Here is a 22198-nt window from a genome sequence, read left to right as displayed (position 1 = left end):
ATTCTCCCTCTCCACCTGCCCGTTTCCCCGGGGGTTATAGCTGGACGTCCTGCTCGAGGCAATGCCCCTGTTGAGCAGGAACTGACGCAGCTCATCGCTCACGAATGAGGATCCCCGGTTGCTGTGGATGTAGGCGGGGAAGCCGAACAGAGCGAAGATGGTGTTGAGGGCTTTGATGACGGTGGCAGACGTCATGTCGGGGCATGGGATGGCAAAGGGGAATCTGGAGTACTCATCGACCACACTGAGGAAGTACGTGTTGCGGTCGGTGGGGGGGAGGGGCCCTTTGAAGTCCATGCTGAGGCGTTCAAAGGGGCGGGAGGCCTTCACCAGGCCCGCCCGGTCCGGCCGGTAGAAATGGACTCCGCGCAGACCTGGCAGTCTCTGGTGATCGCACTGACTTCCTCGATGGAGTAGATAGATAGATAGAGAAATACAGCACAGAACAGGCCCTTTGGCCCACGATGTTGTGCCGAACTTTTGTCCTAGGTTAATCATAGAATTTTGGACACTTAGGGCAGATTGCGGGCCTTGTTGAAATGGTAAAAACGTGTGACTCCCCGGGTGACAGAGGTTGTCGTACAGAGTCCGGAGTCGGTCCACTTGTGCGCTGGCACATGTACCTCGGGATAGGCATTTTTCCTACGGCAGGGATTGGGCCCGAGGGTGTCCAGCCCATGTGAGGTGGGGTGCGAGGTGGCCCCAGGACGCCCTTTATAGGTTAGTTGGGGCTTTGGGGGTGGGTGGGTCGGGAGGGTTGAGAGGTCAGAGTCATGATTCTCCGCAGCCCTGCACCCAAATCGTGGCTGGCACGGGGGGGGCGGAAAATCCACTATCACGCCGTAATCAGGCCTGGCGGTGGTCCGGTGATTCTCCGGGCCCTGAAAATCGCCGTGATTGCGGAGTACGCCACGTCATTGGGGGGGGGGGGGGGGGGGGGGGGGGGGGGGGGGGGGGGGGGGGGGGCATTGCCAGGGGCCCACCCAGCAATTCTCCGCTCCCGACCGGCCGAGTTCCCGGCGGCGTGGAACTAACCGCCTATTGCCGGTCGTGATGCTCGCGTGGCGGCTGCGGACTCAGTCCGTGGCCGCCCTGGTTGGGGGCGGGGGGGGATCGGAGATCGGGGGGGGGGGCGGGGATTAAAGCTGCGTGGTTTCAGGCTTGGGCGCGCGGCCGATCGGGGGGGGGGGGGGATCTCTTTTCTCTGTGTGGCTCCGCGGTCCGAGTCCGCCATGGAGCTCGGCACGGCCGCTGGAGGCTGCCGCCGTGCGCATGCACAAACTCGGAACCAGAAGTGCGGGGGCCCGTAGCCACAGCTAAAGCTGTGAGATTCACTTCGGGTCCCTGCTCACCCCCTGCAGGGTATTGAATTAGGTCAACTTTTTGTCAGGAGTTTCTGGAGTAAAACTCCACCGTTTTTACGCCGGCGTGGGACATAGTCTCATTTTTAGAGAATCCAGCCCCAGGACTCCATTTAAAAATGCGTCCTGATCTCTTGCTGCACTGAGCAGTTCTGGCAAGTGGAGGAAACGGGGAGAAGTTTAGCCTCGGTGCTGTGTTCCAGCTGAGGCCCCAAATAGCAACAAAGTCCCGATTGATAGCGAATGCTGGAAAACACTCAGCTAAACGCGTTTGTCGTGGGACTGAGTTGCAATTTCCTTAGATTGCGCCAATAATGTCTTTCAACAGAATAACCCCTTGGTTCATGTGGGTGTACCTCTCCAAAATGAATTGCTCTGAATTGTCCAATCCTTCATGCGCTACACAATCCTCCCTCACTATCCACACCGACAGCCCACAATACACCTCTGAGTAGTCCATCCCAAACGGCCAATATTCTCCACATTTTGCACTTAAATCCAAAGGGTTTTTACATCTTCCTTCTGTCTAATTTTGAGCGGTTGTTCTCTGGTTGTTGAGTTGAATATATCACAGGAGTTCAATTTGTCAAATTCCTTTAGGGTTTGCTCAGTGAGTATTCTCACCTCGGAGCTGTGTGCTCAAGTTCCACTTTGAAGAATTGACCTTAGGCTGACGGACCCAGTTCAGTGTTGCAAAAGTGTTGCAAACCTACATGGTTGCAAATACCACCCTCCTGATGAGCTGTTAAACCACGCCTGTCCTCTCAGCGACAGGTAAGAGATTCCACGGTATGATTCAAAGAAGAACAGGTGTCAACGTTCTGGACAATAGGCGGCACAGTACCGCAGTGGTTAGCACTGTGGCTTCACAGCTCCAAGGTTCCTGGTTCGATTCCCAGCTTGGGTCACTGTCTGTGCGGACGATCTGCGCGTTCTCCCCGAGCCTGCGTGGGTTTCCTCCGGGTGCTCCGGTTTCCTCTGTGCCGTTAGGTGAATTGGACATTCTGAATTCTCCCTCCGTGTACCCGAACAGGCGCCGAAGTGTGGCGACTCAGGGCTTTTCACAGTAACTTCATTGCAGTGTTAATGTAAGCCTACTTGTGACAATAATAAAGATTATAGTTGCTTCTCAACCAACATGACTGAGAACTAAGGACCTGGTCATTATCGTGTCCCTTTCTCTGGGTGCTTGTTAGGCACGCATTGGCAACTATAACCACAGTGACTACATCTCAGAAGTATTTAATTTGCCGTAAGGTGTTTAGGAATGCTGTGAAAGGTGCCATAGAAATGCAAGTTTCTTTGTTGTCAAATCTCGAGAGGAACCCATGGAAAGGGAAGGCTAGCCTGGACTCTGGGCTAATGCCATGACATGAAATGTTACCCAGGTCGAAGCCGATGTGTCACAATGCCGTGTCCAGCGATGCTCACTCTGCAATGCTGCTTGCGCTGTTTGGCAATTGACAAAATGCACAGCTGTCTTGCAAGTTGTGAATGAAGCAAGGGAAAACAGATGCAGGTCAAATTAAAGCAGGGCATGCTGGAAATGTAGGGCTGTCAGCGTCTGAAAACAGGAGGAAGGAACACATCTTTATGTAGCGCCCTTCACATCTTCAGGACATCCCAAAGAGCTTCATTGGCAAAGAGGTACTTTTCAAGGGCAGTCTCAGGAGTAAGTGTTCAAGTCTCTGGAATGGGCCTTGAACACTCGGCCTTCTAACTCATGAAGTGTTGGCTCGTGTAGGTGATGGAACCATCAATTCACCAGACACGTGTTTCCGATATGAATCTAGGCTTTAATCGACTTACTTCAGAGCCAGCCTGTTACCCGTTGATGAACTCTTAGTGAACTCAGGCTGACTCTGGACAAGGGTATTTATAGAGCTGCACTAGGGGGAGGTGTCATGGGCGGAGCCAAGGGTGGAGCCCAGTACAAGTTCCTGAGTACTCCCAGCGCTACTCCCCCTAGTGGTAGGATAGCGCTACTGCGCTTACAAAGACAGTGTGAATTATCATATATATATATTACATTCACCACAGTAGGCTTGAGAGATGAACAGACACTTCCAACACTGATGAAGGTTCAACTCAATTTTATTAACTAACTTCTAACTAATTAACACACGATGACTGTGGGTCTAAGTGATGCTGACTTAAACTAGAGACATAAGCCTTGTCCGAACCAGTTGATTCTCTCAGCACGTTGTGTGAGTCTGTGCTGGGCTGGCTGAGTTCTTGTTACACTGAGAGGCAGCACCCAGAATGAGCGGGAACCGTGGTGCCCTCCGCCTTTATAGTGTGTGTATTCTAACTGGTGATTGGCTGCGGTGTTTGTCCATGTTGATTGGTCCCTGTGTGTGTCCATCAGTGTGTGCCTGCACCATGATATACTGGTGTATATTATGACAACTCAGGCTAAGGGAAAATTAGGAAGCTCGCTGTTGGCAGAACTCATTTCCCAAGGAGATCACCACTTCAGGGCCAAGTTAGCCTCCATTTTGTGGAGTGGCCATTTGGGTTGAGGTTGTCAGGAGTCAAATATTTCACAGTAATCAACGCTGCTGGGTATTCAGAAGAAATCAAAAAGCATGCAGCTATGTTGGGAGTTTTAAAATATTCTTCCATGGGATGTGAGCATTTCTGCCATTTCCTACTTATCGCTAACCCACCTTGAGAAAGTGGTGGTGACTTATTGGAGCTCTTGGATAGGGCAAGAGCAGGAGGCAGACAGGGCGGTTCACATGGGCTGTGGGGTGAGGATTAGTTTTGTGCCACTTTGTGGTTTTAGCAGGAGGAATCTCCATTTGATAAACGCTTAAAGGTGGACATTGTGATGGGATTAGTCAAGTGAGGGAAAATATGCTGGAAAATTCCTTCTGACTCAATCAAAGAAAAGACATCTAGATTCCCCGATCGCCAACGCCGAAATCACGTTCCGCTGGTAGGGGGGCCTTCGATGGGGGCTGGGGGTACTGGTGGGGGGGGGGGTGGTCTGGGGTTGGTGAGTCTGGTTAAAGAGGGGGCATGCTGGGTCCGCACGCGGCTGGCACATGTTACACGGCGCGACCGCCACCATGCGCATGCGCGGCCATGGACCCGGCCATTCTCCGACTGTATCCGCAGGTAAAGCCGGAGGCGTGGCTGCTCGCCTCCCAACGGACGGAGGATCGGTGAGGGGCGGCGCCAACTTCCTGGTTGAAAGACCAGATGGATTCTGCGGACATAGCCGCAGAATCGGAGAAGGCAGCCCGTCTTCTCCAAGCTATAGCTTCTGAACCCACAATGCCTGTGTAGGAGAGCAAATCCATCACCCACTGCGAGAAGGCCAGAACTCAGGATGTTGCCCAGATTTTGGAGCATTCCCTGGCCAGACACAGCAGGACCAGGACAATAGGCAGGCTTGGGCTGATGAATGGCGAGTAACACACTTGCAATGACAGAGGTTCCAGGCAATGACCATCTCCAATAATAGTCTAACCACCTCTGCTGGCAGTTAACAGAAATGTTAAATTCTACCACCATGAACATCTTGAGGGTCATCTTGGCCCAGCCTCATAAATACTGTGACTACAAAAGTAGGTCAGAAGCTTGGGATTCTGAACAAGTAACTCACCTCCTGACCCCTTAAAACCTGTCCACCGTCGACATGGTTGAGGGGGGGGGGCAGTGGCAAAGTGGTATTGTCGCTGGACTAGTAACACAGACACCCAGAACCACGCTCTGGGAACCCGGGTTCCAATCCCGGCACGACAGATGGTGAAATTGGAATTCAATAAAAATCTGAAATTAAAGTTGAATCAAAGATCCCTCCCACCCGGCTTACTCACTCTTCCAACTTCTTCCATCGGGCAGGAGATACAGAAGTCTGAGAACACGCACTAACAGATTCAAAAACAGCTTCTTCCCCACTGTCACCAGACTCCTAAATGACCCTCTTATGGACTGACCTGATTAACACTACACCCTGTATGCTTCACCAGATGCCGGTGTCTATGTATTTACATTGTGGACCTTGTGTTGCCCTATTATGTATTTTCTTTTCTTCCCAATTACTTAATGATCTGTTTGAGCTGCTCGCAGAAAAATACTTTTCACTGTACCTCGGTACATGTGACAATAAACAAATCCAATCAAGTCCAACGATGACCATGAAACTATTGTCGATTGTCGTAAAAACTCGTCTGCTTCACTAATGTCCTTTAGGGAAGGGAATCTGTCGTCTTTACCTGGTCTGGCCTACATGTGGCTCCAATGTGTTTGGCTTAGGGGTGGGTAATAAATGCTGACCCTCAGGGGTGAGTAATAAATGCTGACCCTCAGGGGTGAGTAATAAATGCTGACTCTCAGGGGTGGGTAATAAATGCTGACCCTCAGGGGTGAGTAATAAACGCTGACCCTCAAGGGTGAGTAATAAATGCTGACTCTCAGGGGTGAGTAATAAATGCTGACTCTCAGGGGTGAGTAATAAATGCTGACTCTCAGGGGTGAGTAATAAATGCTGGCATCACCCCGTTGCCACAAATCATATATAATAATAATAAGAATGGGCAGCACGGTAGCACAGTGGGTAGCACTGTTGCTTCACAGCGCCAGGGTCCCAGGTTCCATTCCCGGCTTGGGTCACTGTCTGTGTGGAGTCTGCACGTTCTCCCCGTGTCTGCGTGGGTTTCCTCCGGGCGCTCCAGTTTCCTCCCACAAGTCCCGAAAGATGTGCTTGTTCGGTGATTTGGACATTCTGAATTCTCCCTCTGTGTACCCGAACAGGCGCCAGAGTGTGGCGACTAGGGGCTTTTCACAATTGCAGCGTTAATGTAAGCCTACTTGTGACGATAAAGACTATTATTATTATTATACCACCTGGACTGTGTGTGTGTACCCTTATACCACCTGGACTGTGTGTGTACCCCTATATCACCTGGACTGTGTGTGTACCCCTATACCACCTGGACTGTGTGTGTACCCCAATACCACCTGGACTGTGTGTGTACCCTTATACCACCTGGACTGTGTGTGTACCCCTATATCACCTGGACTGTGTGTGTACCCCTATACCACCTGGACTGTGTGTGTACCCCTATACCACCTGGACTGTGTGTGTACCCCTATATCACCTGGACTGTGTGTACCCCTATACCACCTGGACTGTGTGTGTACCCCTATATCACCTGGACTGTGTGTGTACCCCTATACCACCTGGACTGTGTTTGTGTACCCCGCTACCACCTGGACTGTGTGTGTACCCCTATATCACCTGGACTGTGTGTGTACCCCTATATCACCTGGACTGTGTGTGTACCCCTATATCACCTGGACTGTGTGTGTACCCCTATACCACCTGGACTGTGTGTGTACCCCTTTACCACCTGGACTGTGTGTGTACCCCTATACCACCTGAACTGTGTGTGTGTACCCCTATACCACCTGGACTGTGTGGGTACCCCTATACCACCTGGACTGTGTGTGTACCCCTATACCACTTGGACTGTGTTTGTGTACCCCTATATCACCTGGACTGTGTGTGTACCCCTATACCACCTGGACTGTGTTTGTGTACCCCTATACCACCTGGACTGTGTGTGTACCCCTATACCACCTGGACTGTGTGTGTACCCCTATACCACCTGGACTGTGTTTGTGTACCCCGCTACCACCTGGACTGTGTGTGTACCCCTATACCACCTGGACTGTGTTTGTGTACCCCTATACCACCTGGACTGTGTGTGTACCCCTATATCACCTGGACTGTATGTGAACCCCTATACCACCTGGACTGTGTGTGTACCCCTATACCAGCTGGACTGTGTGTGTACCCCTATACCACCTGGACTGTATGTGAACCCCGCTACCACATGGACGGCAGCTGTTTAAGAAGATGGGTGCCCACTGCCTCCTCAAATGCAGTTTGGGGTGTGTAACAAATGCTGGCCCGTCAATTAATAAACAAAACCAAAAACAGCAACTTTCACAATTTGCCCACCCATGGGTTGCTCGGAGGGGTCCTGGATGCAAAGGCCACGGAGACATTGATGTGAATCATATTTTGTGAGATGGCCCAACACCTTACAGTCAGCCAACAAACCTTACGCTATTATATTTGTAGTTTAAGTCTATGTACTATCCTTCTCTCAACTTGTTGGGGATGAGGGGGGTGTTGTGTGTGGGTGGGTATGGGGTGTGGTCCAAGACTGCTGAATGTTCCGGAATATCTGTAAGAATTTGGTGTTCTCAGTTCAGCTGAAGCAACCCAGTTTGGATTTGCTTGAATTAGGAGCTACCTTTAGTGCATTAGAACATAAGAATGAGAAGAGGGGTAAGCCATTCAGCCCTTCAAGCCCACTCTGCTATTCAATGAGATCCACTTCACCACCATTTTCCTGCACCATCCCCATATCTCTTGATGCTTGTAATATGCAAAAACCGACCAATCTCAGTCCTGAATCAAGGACTGAGCCTCCACAACTGTCCTGAGGTGGAGAATTCTGAAGCCGGACCAACCTCTGAGCGAAGAAATTCCTCCCCATCTCAGTCCTAAATGGCCTGCCCTTTATTCTGAGACTGTCTCCTGGTTCTAGAACCTCCCCCACCGGCCGGGGGGAAACATCCTTCCTGCATCTACTCTGTCGAGCCCTGGAAGAATGTTGTATATTTGAATGAGATCACCTCTAATTCTTCTAACCTCCAGAGAACATAGCCCCCCCCCCCCCCCCAGGCCTATTTAATCTTTCCTCATGGGGCAGTTAATTTAGTGAACCTCCTTTATTGCTATATTGAAACCCTGTTGTTTGCCTTTTCACACTAAGAAGTCTGATAACAGCAGGTTAAAGTCCAACAGGTTTGTTTTGAATCACTAGCTTTTGGAGCGTAGCTCCTTCCTCAGGTGAATGAAGAGGTAGGTTCCAGAAACACATATAGACAAAGTCAATGATACAAGACGATACTTTGAATGCGAGTCTTTGCAGGTAATTAAGTCTTTACAGGTCCAGACGGAACACATGGAAAGAGGGGTAACCCCAGGTTAAAGAGGTGTGAATTATCTCAAGCCAGGACAGTTGGTAGGATTTTGCAAGCCCAGGCTAGATGGTGGGGGATGAATGTAATGCGACATGAATCCCAGGTCCCGGTTGAGGCCGCACTCATGTGTGCGGAACATGGCTATAAGCTTCTGCTCGCCGATTCTGCGTTGTCGCGTGTCCTGAAGGCTGCCTTGGAGAATGCTTACCCGGAGATCAGAGGCTGAATGCCCTTGATGGAAGTGTTTCCCTTGACGGAAGGGAACATTCCTGCCTGGCGATTGTCGCGCGATGTCCGTTCATCTGTTGTCGCAGCGTCTGCGTGATCTCGACAATGTACCACGTTTCGGGACATCCTTTCCTGCAGCGCATGAGGCAGACAACGTTGGCCGAGTCGCACAAGTGTGTACTATGTACCTGTTGGGTGGTGTTCTCACGTGTAATGGTGGTATCCATATCGATGATCTGGCACGTCTTGTATTCCTGAAGTCTGCAAAGGAAGATCAAGAGGTTTGTGGGATTATTAGGTTTCTGTAACGTGTCTGTTTTGCCGTCCTGGCCATGTTGAATTTGAACCCATGGGTGTTAATTTGTTGAAAATGTTTTATTGCAGTTTTTCATTTTATACACTGTACAGTAGATAAGGGAATGTGCATCGGATACAATATAGACAAGATTTCCATTGGTATCGGCCCTCCCTCCTTCCCCCCCCTTCTTGGTTCCCCCCTGCCCCCACCTTTTGTTGCTTTAGGATATTTTCTTAGGTCTCTTTCTTTTTTTTTCTTTTTAACAATACAGACTCTTCGGCCCTCCAAGCCTGTACTGGCGATGATATCACCCAAAACCCGCAGCACTTCCTCGTGCCGTATCCCTCTTATTACACAGTGGCCACCTATTTACATAAACGCTGTTCTTTCCCCTTCCCCTCCCCCCTTTGTCAATTACCCCCCACACTCCACATCATATTTTCAGTGTTTCTCTGGTGGTTCTGTCCTTTGTGGCCTTGCTCTACGCCCCACTGATATCCGTTTCGGCCATTCTCCAGCCTTCCTCACCTCTCTCTCTCTGCACCCCCCCTCCCCTCCCTGTCTCTTCCCTGTGGTCTTGTTAGCTCTCATGTGCCCCCCCCCCCCCCCCCCCCCCCCCCCCCCCCCCCGGCCCCCCCTCCCCTCAACCTATTGGCTTCAAACAGGTCCTGGAACAAGTTGGTGAACGGCCTCCACGCTTTGTGGAAGCTTTCCCCTGACCCTCGGATGGCGAATTTGATCTTCTCCAGGTGGAGAAATTCTGACAGGTCTGCCAGCCAGTCTGCAGCTGTGGGTGATGTTGCCAATCGCCAGCCGAGCAGGATTCTTCAGCTTGCGCTTAGGGAAAAAGGTAAGGGCGTCAGCCCCTTTCCCATGGATAGTTCTGGCTAGTCCGATACCCTGAAGACTGCAACTCTCAGGCATGGCTCCACCCTCACTCCCACAACCTTGGACATTGCCTCGAAGAAGGCTGCCCAAAACCTGACAGGTCCAGGGCATGCCCAGAACATGTGGGTATGGTTGGCCGGGCCTCCCTGGCACCGTTCACATTTGTCCTCCACCTCTGTGAAGAACCTTCTCATTCGGGTTCTGGTCAGGTGTGCTCTGTGCACCACTTCCAGCTGCATTTGGCTTAACCTTGTGGAACTGGAGGTGGAGTTGGCCCTGCTCAGTGCTTCGCTCCAGAGTCCCCACCCTATTTCCATCCCGAGTTCTTCCTCCCATTTTCCCTGTGTTTCACCCAGTGGGGAGTGTGTCCTTTCTAATAATCCTCCGTACAGGTCCCCGCAGTTTCGCCATCCCAGATTACCCGAGCCGAGTAGCTCCTCTATCATTGTGTGTCTCGGAGTCCGTGGGTATGTTGTCTTCTCCTTGCGGAGAAAGTTCTGAACCTGTAGGTGGCGGAGTTCGTTCCCGCTAGGCAGCTGCAGTTTCTCCGTCAGTTCCTCCAAGGTCGCTAGCCTGTCCTCTGTGCAAAAGTTCCGAACAGTCAGCGTTCCCCCCACCCCGCCCCTTGTCCTGTCTCCATCTCTTAAAGATGGCATCTAACTTGACTGGTGCGAACTTGTGATTGCCGCAGATGGGGGCCATAGTGGACTTCCCGGTCAAGTCAAAGTGCTGCCTTATCTGGTTCCAGGTTCTGAGGGTAGCTAACTGAGCTTATTGAGTGTTTGGTTGGCCGGCATGGGAGAGCTGCCATGGTGAGGGCCCAGAGGCTCGTCCCTGGCCAGGAGTTCTCCCCCATCCTCACCCATTTATGTCAGGTTCATTCGCCCATCCCCTCACTCTTTCCGCCGTGGCTGCCCAGTGGTAGGTTTGGGAGGGCCTGCCCCCCGCCCCCCCCCCCAACCACCCGCCGCGCCCGCCCCCACCCCCCCCCCCCCCCTTCTTCTTCTCTGCTGGACTTTTTTGGGGATTCTTGTATTCTTCTCCCCCACGCGCATAAACACCATAATCATCTTATCTATCGTGTTGAAAGAGGCCTCAGGGATGTAGATCAGTACGGACCTGAACAGGAAGAGGAACCTGGGATCACCTGTACCCTCCCCACCAGGGAGAGCGGGAGTGTATCCCATCTCTGTCGCCCACGGGTCTTTTGGAAGCTGGGGCAAGGATACCCGCGATTAGTGCCACTAATTCTGGTTAGGGCGTCTTCCTGGAGGTTTCATCGTATGACCTGTGACCTCAAAACATCCTGTCTCCACAGCCCTGCTATTGGTCCATCCTTTGAGACCCCCCCCCCCCCCCCCCGCCACACACAAATTGACTCTTTGTTGCCCCAAAGGCTTGACTTCGGCTTTCAATAAAACAACCTTCCCCCTTCCCCAACTCCAACAGTTTTACAATTAACAAATGAAAATATTCAAAGAAAATGAAAATAAGCGCAGTTTGTTTCATTCCTGTGAAGTTCCTCCTGTGTGTTTACTGCCAGCAGTAGCCTGGATATTAACCTTCAATTCATGGAGTCTCCAGGAGGGTTGGCAACCTCTAGACTAAATAATATTTCTGTCAATATTTCCATAATTCTCCTCCCCACACAAAATAATTTGCCAATAAGTGGTTCACTTATGCCAAGGAAAGAGCGGGAATTCATATATATTCATTAGGAAATCTGGGTGATGGGCCAACACTTATGTGTCTTCAACCCACATTAATGAATTTGCAAAGTGAACTTGGGCGAGCCAAGTGTCATTAAACCATGGTTAAATGTGCGCACAATGCAGTCGCACTACATTAATGTATTGTGAGATGAATTTGATGACCCATTTATTACTAAGTGCCTTTGCAGAACTGAACCTATCCAATCGTCTGACGTGTGTACAGTCTCTGGACAAGTTATTGAGTTGATGTCATCAGTTGATGTACAGATTTGCGTGTGTTGGGGAGCTTTGGCAGGGGAGGCTGCGGGGAGGTGGGAGGAGCATTACAGACTCGGGAATGTGGATAAGGGTAATAATAATAATAATTGCTTATGGTCACAAGTAGGCTTCAATGAAGTTACTATGAAAAGCCCCCAGTTGCCACATAGCGGCGCCTGTTCGGGAGGCCGGTACGGGAATTGAACCCACGCTGCTGGCCTTGTTCTGCGTTACAAGCCAGCTGTTTAGCCCACTGTGCTAAAACCCCTAAACATGAGAACAAGGCAGTTCAATGGTTATGGGGTGCCTGGAGCTCATTAGGAAGAAAGTGTAGGATGAGGAGTTTGGGGAGGTACAGAGCCAAGGGGGACTGGGACTACCACACCAGCTGTTTCTCATCGAGCCACACCCAGGCTAGAGCAGCCAGGGATGCAGACTAGAGCAGCTGATGTCATACTTTTCATCATCCTGCTACGGAACAGGCAGCGCTAAGACAACATTATTCACGCTACAGTCAGAAGAGTTTCTGCTTGTGTGGGTGAGACAACACTAGCTCAGGAATCCAATCGGGAATTCAGAAGGAAGTCCTTTACCCAGAGGGTTGTTAGAATGTGGAACTATCTCCAATAGCCGATAATTCAGGAGAATACTATCAATACTTTTAAAGTTGAACTAGGGAAACACATGAGCGAGAAAGAAGTTGCAGACTATGCTGAGTTGAAGAGTTTGGTGTGGATAAACAGGCTTGGACCAATTAGGCAAAATGATATTCCATCTTTTCCCCTACATATGCTCATCATTCAATCTGCAACCTTTGACCCGATCGACCACACCACCCTCTCTAAAGCCACTCCTCCATGGTTCACCTGGATGGCATCGCACTCACCCTGGTCCATTCTTCTCTATCCAGAGAAACAATTGCATTGGCTTCTCTTCTCCTCTCTGCACCATTACCTCTGGTGTCCCCCATGCATCTATCCTTGACCACCTGTGTTCCTCTTGGACATGCTGCCCCTCGGCAACATCATCTGAAAGCACAGGATCAGGTTCCACAGATAGGAGCCGGGGTCCCGATGCACTAAAGGTACGAGCATCTAAAAAGAAGTGGTTGGTGAGATAGTTGATATGTTGGTTATAATTTTCCCAAATTCCCCAGATTACAAGAAAGTTCCTCAGATTGGAAGATAGGACGAGACAGGGTAGATGCAGGAAGGATGTCCCTGATGTTGGGGAGTCCAGAATCAGGGGACACAGTCTGAGGATACGGGATAGATCGTTTAATACTGAAATGAGGAGAAATTTCTTCACCCAGAGAGTGGTCGGCCTGTGGGATTCACTACCTCAGAAAGCATTTGAGGCCCAAACATTGTGGGTTGGATTCTTCGGTCGCCGACGCCGAAATCGCGTTTGGCGAACGAAAGAAGAATCCGAGTTCCCGAACAAACCGGGGGCGGGGTTGCTTTCGCGATATTCCGCCCACTCCACAGTGGCGTACTCAAAGAGTACGCCATGCCACGTAGCGACGGCCTCAGGACATTGCCTGAGGCCCCCCCCCCCCCTCCCCACGCCCCCGACCGGCAGAGTTCCCCGACAGCGTGGGACACGTGTGAACTCGACATCGCGGCTGCAGACTCAGTCCAGCGCTGGCACAGTCGAGGGAGGGCCGATCTGTGGGCAGGGGGGGGACTTCATTAGGGGCTGGAGGCACTGCGGGGGGGGGGGGGGGGGGGGGTCCGGGGCACGCGAGCCAGCCTTGGGGGGGGGGGGCACTATTTCCCGGGCCAGGTCCCCGAGTGGCCTTCGCCATGTAGCACGGCACGGCTGCTGCAGGCCGCCGCCGAGCGCATGCGCGGCCACGGACCCAGCAATTCTCCGGGGCATATCGGCAGCTAGAGCCGGGTGCTCTACGCTGCCGTCCTGCTAGGCCCCAGTAAAATGGGGAATTGGTGGCCGTTTGGTGCCATTTTGCCTGGCTTAAAACGTACTGTTCCCACGCCGGGAACCAGCCCCAGAACCGGAGAATCCCACCCAGTATGTTTTCAAGCAGCAGTTTGATACAGCACTTGGGGACAAAGGAGATCAAAGGATATGGAGGGGGAGGTAGGATCCAGCTATTGAGTTTGATGATCAGCCATGATCATAATGAATTATGGAGAAGACTTGAAGGGCCAAATGGCCTCCTCTTGCTCTTATTTTTTATGTTTCTTTATTCAAAAAGAGAGGGAGACAGAAAGCAGGAAATTACAGTCCAGTTAGTTTAACATCTGTCTTTGGGAAAATGTTCGAAGTTATTATTAAAGATGTTATAGCAGGGTACTTGGAAAAAAATAAAGATAATCAGGCAGAGTCAACATGGTTTTGTGAAAGGGAAATCAACTTTTAAATGACTCAGAGGGAGGGATTGAAGGGATAGTTGCCAAATTTGCTGATAACACAAAGATAGGTCGGAAAGTAAGTTGTGAAGAGGATATAAGGAGGCTACAAAAAATAAAGATAGGTTAAGTGATTGGCAAAGATCTGGCAAAAGGAATACAACGTGGGGAAATGTGAAATTGTCCATTTTGGCAGGAAGAATAAAAAAGAAGCTTATTATCTAAATGGTGAGAGATTGCAGAGCTCTGAGCCGGGATTCTCCGACCCTGCGGCGGGTCAGAGAATCCCCGGGGGAGGCACGATCCCGCCCCTTCCACCTGACGCCGGCTTCCCTATTCTCTGGTGCCATTTTTCGGGGGCCAGCGGGATTTCCGCCACGCCGGTCGGTGGCCGTTGATAGCGGGTCACCCTGGTGATTCTCCGGGCCCTGATGGGCTGAGTGGCCGACAAGTTTTGCCCAGTCCCGTCGACGTGGATTACTCACCTCCCACACGGCGGGTCCTGGCAGCTAAGTTTGCGGGGGCCATCCTGGAGGGGGGGGGGGCGGAAGGATCCGACCCCAGAGGGGGGCCCCCCCACTGTGGCCTGGCCCACGATCGGGCCTACCGATTGGTGGGTGGGCTGGTTCCTTAGGGGCCTTCTTTCCTCCGCGCCGGGCCCCTGTAGGGTTCCGCCATATTGCCCAGGGGCTGGCGCGGAGAAGAGAACCCCTGCGCATGCGCGGAAATATGGCAACCGCTCTGCGCATGCGCGGAAATATGGCGACCGCTCTGCGTATGCACGGAAATACGGTGGCCGTCCCGCGCATGCACAAACTTGCACCAGCCCTTCGGCGCCAGCTGGAGCTGCGGGAACCACTCCGGCGGCAATGTAGCGCCTAGAAAGGGGAGAATTCCTCACTTTCGGGGGCCGTTGACGCCAGAATGATTGGCGGCGGTTTTCACGCTGGCTTGGGGACATAGCCCCATTATTAGAGAATCCCGCCGCTGATGTGCAGAGGGATCTGGGTGTCCTACTGTATGCATCACAAAAGGCAAGTAATTGGAAATGTGAAGAGAATGTTACAATTTATTGCGAGGGGTGAATATAGAAGTCGAGAGATTATGCGTCAGTTGTCCAGGGCATTAGTGAGACCATATTTCGAGTATTGTATACAGCATTGGTCACATTATTTTTGGAAGGCTGTAAATGCGTTGGAAGCGGTGAGGCGGTCTATCAGGATAATGCAATAAAACCGGGATTGGGTGGGTTGTCTGACGAGTAAAGACAGGACAGGCTAGGCTTCCTTCCACGGGAGTTTACATGAGTAAGAGGCGACTTGATGGAAACGTAAAAGATCCTGAGGGGTATTGACAGGGTGGATGAGGAGACAATGGGCAAAATTCTCCGACCCCACGCAGGGTCGGAGAATCGGCCGGCAGCGGCGTTAATCCCGCTCCCGCCGGGTTTTTAAATCTCCGACCGGCCAAAAACCGGCGTTGTGCAATTCCCGCCGGCGCCAGCTGTTTTCATTATATTTTTCTTTCACCAAATCTCCGGCCCGTTTGGGCCGAAGTCCCAAAAACAGAGTAGCTTTAAAACGGCGTCAACCATTGATGATGGTTGACGCCGTTCAGTGTCCGAGTGCGGGGGGGGGGGGGGGGTTGCGAGTGCGGGGGGGTGTTGCGAGTGCGGGGGGGGGGGGGGTTACGAGTGCGGGAGGGGTTGCGGGAGGGGGGTTGCGGCGTTGGGGGGGGTTGCGGCGTTGGGGGGGTTGCGGCGTTGGAGGGGGGGGTAGGGGTGGTGGGGAGGGGGGGTAGGGGTGGTGGGGAGGGGGGTAGGGGTGGTGGGGAGGGGGGGTAGGTGCGGTGGGGGGGGTAGGGGCGTTGGAGGGGTAGGGGTGGTGGGGGGGGTTGGGGGTAGCGGCGTGCAGAGAGGGGGGGGGCGACGGATGCCCGGGGCCAACGCACCGTCGCCCCCCCTCTGCACGCCGCTGCCCCCTACCCCAACCACCCCCCTCACCACCCCTACCCCCCTCCCCACCACCCCTACCCCCCTCCCCACCACCCCTACCCCCTCCAACGCCGCCCCCCAACTCTCGCAATGCCGCAACCCCCCCTCATCGCCGCAACCCCCCACCCTCAACGCCGCAACCCCCCACCCTCTCAACGCCGCAACCCCCCCTCGCAACCCCCCCCTCATCGCCGCAACCCCCCACCCTCAACGCCGCAACCCCCCACCCTCTCAACGCCGGGTCCCCCCCCCTCAACACAGGGTCCCCCACCCCCTCTCCTCTCAACGCCGGTACACACCCCCCCCCTCAACGCCAGTACCCACACCCCCCTCCCCCCTCCCCCTCCCTCTGAAGGCCGGTACCCCCCCCTCCCTCTGAAGGCCGGTACCCCCCCCCCCCCCTCTGAAGGCCGGTACCCACACACCCCCCCCCTCCCTCTGAAGGCTGGTACACACACCCCCCCTCCCTCTGAAGGCCAGTACCCATACACCCTCCCTCTCTCCTCCTCCCCCACTTCCTTCCTCCTCCCCTCCTTCCTTCCTCCCCCCCTTCCTTCCTCCTCCCCCCCCTTCTTTCCTCCACCCCCCCCTCTGAAGGCCGGCACCCTCACACCCCCCCTCTCTCCTCCTCTCCCCCTTCCTCCCTCCTCCCCTCCTTCCTTCCTCCCCCCCCTTCCTTCCTCCTCCCCCCCCTTCCTTCCTCCTCCCCCCCTTCCTTCCTCCACCCCCCCTCCCTCTGAAGGCCGGTACCCATACACCCCCCCTCTCTCCTCCTCCCCCCTTCCTTCCCCCTCCCCCCCTTCCTTCCTCCCCCCCTTCCTTCTTCCTCCCCCCCTTCCTTCCTCCTCCCCCCCCTTCCTTCCTCCTCCCCCCCCTTCCTTCCTCCGTTAGTGGGGGGGGGGGGTGCGGCGTTAGTGGGGGGGGTGCGGCGTTAGTGGGGGGGTGCGGCGTTGAGAGGGGGGGGTACCGGCGTTGAGGGGGGGGTTGTGGCATTGAGAGGGGGGGTACCGGCGTTGAGAGAGAGGGGGCCGGCGTTGGAGGGGGGTAGGGGTGGTGGGGAGGGGGGAGGGGGGAGGGGGCTAGGGGGAGGGGGCTAGGGGCGTTGGAGGGGGTAGGGGTGGTGAGGGGGTGGGGTGGTGAGGGGGTAGGGGTGGTGAGGGGGTAGGGGCGTTGGAGGGGGTAGGGGTGGTGAGGGGGGGTTGGGGTAGGGGGCAGCGGCGTGCAGAGGGGGCACCAATCTAAAACAGAGATTGTGGTAGTCGGTATTAGGGGTACTACGGTACCTAGGTTGGAGGTACCTGATGCTGTAAGATCATTGGTGAAGCCTGCCTGCTGGTTCCGCCCAGTAAGGCGGAGTATAAAAGTCTGTGTCTCCCCAGCTGCTGCATTCTGTACCTGCGCTGCTGGGGGAAACATCTAGTCCAATAAAGCCTTCAATTGTCCTACAATCTCGCTTTGGGAGTTATTGATCGTGCATCAGGGATGAGGCAAAATGTTTTCACTCGGAGAGCCGTGAGTCTTCAACTCTCTTCCTCAAGAGGCGGTGGAAGCTGAGTCTTTGAATACTTTTACGGCAGAACTAGATAGTTTCTCGGTGAGCAAGAGGGTCATAGGTTATTGGGGGTGGGCGGGATGCAGATTTGTGGTGAGCTTATTAAATGGTGGAGCAGGCTTGAGGGGCTGAATGGCCTACTCCTGCTGGTTGTTCGTTTATGGAGGCATTGGAGAGGGTGCTGTAAAGAATTACGAGGTTGCTTCCAAGCAGGAGGAACTTCAGTTCCATGGACAGATTGGCCACGCTGGGTGTGTTCTCTTCAGTGAAGAAACGTTTGAGAGGAGAATTATTGCAGGTATTCCAAATCATGAGTGATCCGGATTGGACGGAGAAGATGGCGAGAATCAATTTCCATTGGGGGAAGTATCACGAACCAAACAACACTGATTTAAAAACAATGGGCAGGATTCTCCGACCCCCCGGCGTCAATCCCGCCCCCGTCGTGTCCCAAATTCTCCGCCCCCCTGAGATTCGGCGGGGGCGGGAATCGCGCCGCGGCGATTCTCCAGCCCACGATGGGCCGTAGACCCGCCGCTGACAGGCTTTTCCAGCCGGCATGGATTAAACCACCGACCTGACCGGTGGGATTGGCGGCGCGGGCGGGCTCCGGAATCCTGGGGGGAGGGGGGGTGCGCAGGGCGATCTGACCCCGGGGGGGGGGGGGGGGTGCCCCCACGGTGGCCTGGCTCCCGATTGGGGCCCACCGATCAGTGGGCGGGCCTGTGCCGTGGGGGCACTCTTTTTCTTCCGCCTCCGTCATGGCATTCACCATGGCGGAGGCGGACGAGAACCCCTCCCCTGCGCATGCGCCGGTATGACATCAGCAGCCGCTGACGCTCCGCCGCACGCGCGGACGTACGCTGGCCGGCGAAGTCCTTTCGGCCCCGGCTGGCGTGGCGCCAAAGGCCGTTCACGCCAGCCGGCGGAGTGGGAACCATTCCGGCGTGGGCCTAGCCCGTCAATGTGAGGGCTTGGCCCCTAAAGGTGCGGAATTCGGGGCGGCCCGATGCCGGAGTGGTTCACGCCACTCCAACACGCTGGGACCCCCCGCCCCGCCGGGGAGGGGAGAATCCCGGCCTATGTATTTTTATTCAAACAAGAGCATACATAAACACATAATCATTCAAAAACATAACAGAGTCCCCACGGTTTGACATTTTTTCCCTGTTTTCTCCCTTTAACACCCCCCACCCCCCTAGCCGCTGGCAACAAACAGGTCCTCAAACAGGGACGAGAACAACCTCCATCTTTCCCAGAACCCCAGCTCTAAGCCCGAACGGTGAACTTAATCTTTTCCAATTGAGGGAATTCTGCTCCATGCCCCAGCCACGCCAATACCATCGGTGGCTCCACCGACCTCCACTCCAGTAGAATTTGCCGCCGGGCATTCAGAACGCCGAAGGCCACCTCGTCGGCCCCTCCCCTTCCAACAGCTCCGACACCCCAAAGATCGGCGACATCTCCGCCTCCACAATTTTCGATAATGCTTCAAATATTGGATCCCAGAACCGCACCCAATCTCGGACATGATGAAAACACGTGGGACATGATTTGTCGATACCCCTGCACATCTCTCACACTTGTCCTCTTCGCCCTGAAAGGAACCCAGTCATCTGTACCTGCGCCATGTGAGCCCTGTGCACCACCTTGAACTGTTCTCAACACTTATTTCTGATCTGAAATACACTTCCTGCAGGGCAGAGCTTGGCAGAGGCAGAACCAATCAGGGCTTTTGAAAAGGAAGTGGACGACTATCTGGATAAAATTACTGGGCTCCAGAGTGTGGGACCAGCTGTGTTGTCCTTGCCGGGAGCTAGCACAGACACAATGGGCCAAATGGCCTCCTTGTGTACTGCAGCTATTCTGTGATTTGATGACGTACATTATATCGAGGACACCTGGCACAGATGTCTGGAATGGGGTTTGATCCTACAACCTTCCCAGGAAGAGATTAGAACACTACCCACTGAGCCACAGTGAGCAAAGCTATTTGACGTACCGCTTCGGGCAGGATTAAGGCGCAGTCTGATACCATGCACTGTCAAAAAGTTTGCAAACACAGAAATTAATTTGGAGCTTGGCTTCCACAAACATGTTAAGCTATTACAGAAGTTTTAAATCAGGCTTTAGCAGTTGCCGCAAGCAACCTCAACTTCATTTGCATTGGCAATTTCATTGATGTTTCTAAGGGAATATTTGCAGGAACTAGGGGCGGGATTTTCCCCAACTTGGCGGGGCGGGGGGTCCCGGTGGGACGGAGTGGCGTGAACCACTCCGGCGTCGGGCCGCCCCAAAGGTGCGGAAGTCTATGCACCTTTAGGGGCCAAGCCCTCACATTGAGGGGCTAGGCCCGCGCCGGAGTGGTTCCCGCTCCGCCGGCTGGCGTGAACGGCCTTTGGCGCCCCGCCAGCCGGGGCCGAAAGGACTTCGCCGGCCGGTGTAAGTCTGCGCATGCGCCGGAGCGTCAGCGGCTGCTGATGTCATACCGGCGCACGCGCAGGGGAGGGGGTCTCTTCCACCTCCGCCATGGTGAAGACCATGGCGGAGGCGGAAGGAAAAGTGTGCCCCCACGGCACAGGCCCGCCCGCCGATCGGTGGGCCCCAATCGCGGGCCAGGCCACCGTGGGGGCACCCCCCCCTCCGGGGTCAGATCGGCACGCGCCCCCCCCAGGACACCGGCACCCTGCCCGCGCCGCCAATCCTGCCAGTCAGGTAGGTGTTTTGATTCCCGCCGGCGAGAGAGGCTTGACAGCGGCGGGAATTCGGCCCATCGCGGGCCACAGAATCGCCGCGGGGGACCCGCCGACCGGTGCGGCACGATTCCCGCCCCCGCCGAATCTCGGGAGGCGGAGAATTTGGGACACGGCAGGGGCGGGATTGACGCCGGCCCCGGGCGATTCTCCGACCCTCCCGTCGGGTACGGGAGAATCCCCCCCAGGTTTTTTTTTTGCCAGACAAAAGTCAAAAGCAGATGGAGACCATTGTATGAAAACAAGCTCGCTGAGTGCATTTATATAGCGCTCCAACACATCCCTCAGAAAAAACATGTCAAAGTACTTTTGTGTACAGCGAAGCCAATTGAATCATCGCCAAAAACTGCATTTTCGCACGGCTAGAGGCCATTAAAAACACCAGGTAATCAGGTCTGGTGATTTTGGATCAGCAGAGAGGACCACGCTGTCACACCTTCTGAAAGATGGCAGCTCAGACAAGGTAACACTCCCCCAGTACTGCATCAGAGTGTCTGCCTTGGCTATAGATCAAATCGTTGCAGGTTTCAGGGACTTAAGCACAAGGTCACTGCTGTTGTTGCGTGTTGTCTTCTGGGTGAAACATTAAACCAATGCCACCTTGGATTGGATTTGTTTATTGTCACGTGTACCGAGGTACAGTGAAAAGTATTTTTCTGCGAGGAGCTCAACAGATCATTAAGTACATGAAAATAAAATAAAATACATACTGGACAACACAAGGTACACATGTAACTACATAAACACCGGCATCGGGTGAAGCATACAGGGGTGTAGTATTAATCAGGTCAGTCCATAAGACGGTTGTTTAGAAGTCTGGTAACAGCGGGGAAGAAGCTGTTTTTGAATTTGTTCGTGCGTGTTCTCAAGACTTCTGTATCTCCTGTCCGATGAATTTGGAAGAGTGAGTAAGCCGGGTGGGAGGGGTCTGTGATTACGCTGCCCGCTTTCCCCAGGCAGCGGGAGGTGTAGATGGAGTCAATGGATGGGAGGCAGGTTCGTGTGATGGACTGGGCGGTGTTCACGACTCTCTGAAGTTTCTTGCGGTTGTATCAGCCGGGTGTCAAAGGTCCCGCATCAGTATTTTGAGACAGAGCAGGGGAATTCACCCCCATGTCCTGGCACACACATATCCCTCCATCGACGTCACTGAAAAAATAGGAGACCTGACCATTATCATGTTGGTGTTTCTGGGATCTTTCTGTGCTCCATTTGAATGTCGTTTTCCCTCTTTGCAACACTGGCTACACTTCAGAAGATGGCGGAAAAACATGTTGTTCAGAAGTATTTCATTGGTTCCAATGCTCTTTGGGATGTTCCAAGGCTGTGACGTTCTTTCCCACAAGACCTAGCAGAAGGAACCTCACTCCTAGTTTTGTTTTTCTGTGTGTGTTATCCGCTGGTTTGACCCCACTGAATCCTGTGGTTTTGGAGGTTTGCAAAGGGGCGATGAAGCATGTCCAAGCAAGCAGCCCAGTCAGCACCGAACCAGGATTGACTTTGGCCCCTGGGAGAGTTGCATTTGTAAACCACTACCCTCTTTGCATCTCCAACTGGATCCTGCTTACAACACGTTCCGAGCAACTTGAAGTCAATTCTGTTGCAAGTTAAACAACTTCTGCGTTGCTTTGGGATTCAGGAAACTGAAAAGCTCTCTCTTTTTGTGAAAAACAAGAGGGTCACATGCACCGAAGCGAACGCAGGCTTTAAAACAACGCGCAATACGCCTCACTTACAGCCTGGCGTAATCTCCCTCAACTGCTCTCTCTTTC

This window comes from Scyliorhinus canicula, chromosome 12 (assembly GCF_902713615.1).
Source record: "Scyliorhinus canicula chromosome 12, sScyCan1.1, whole genome shotgun sequence".
In the NCBI taxonomy this organism is placed as follows: Eukaryota; Metazoa; Chordata; class Chondrichthyes; order Carcharhiniformes; family Scyliorhinidae; genus Scyliorhinus; species Scyliorhinus canicula.
This window is presented reverse-complemented; position numbering follows the sequence as displayed.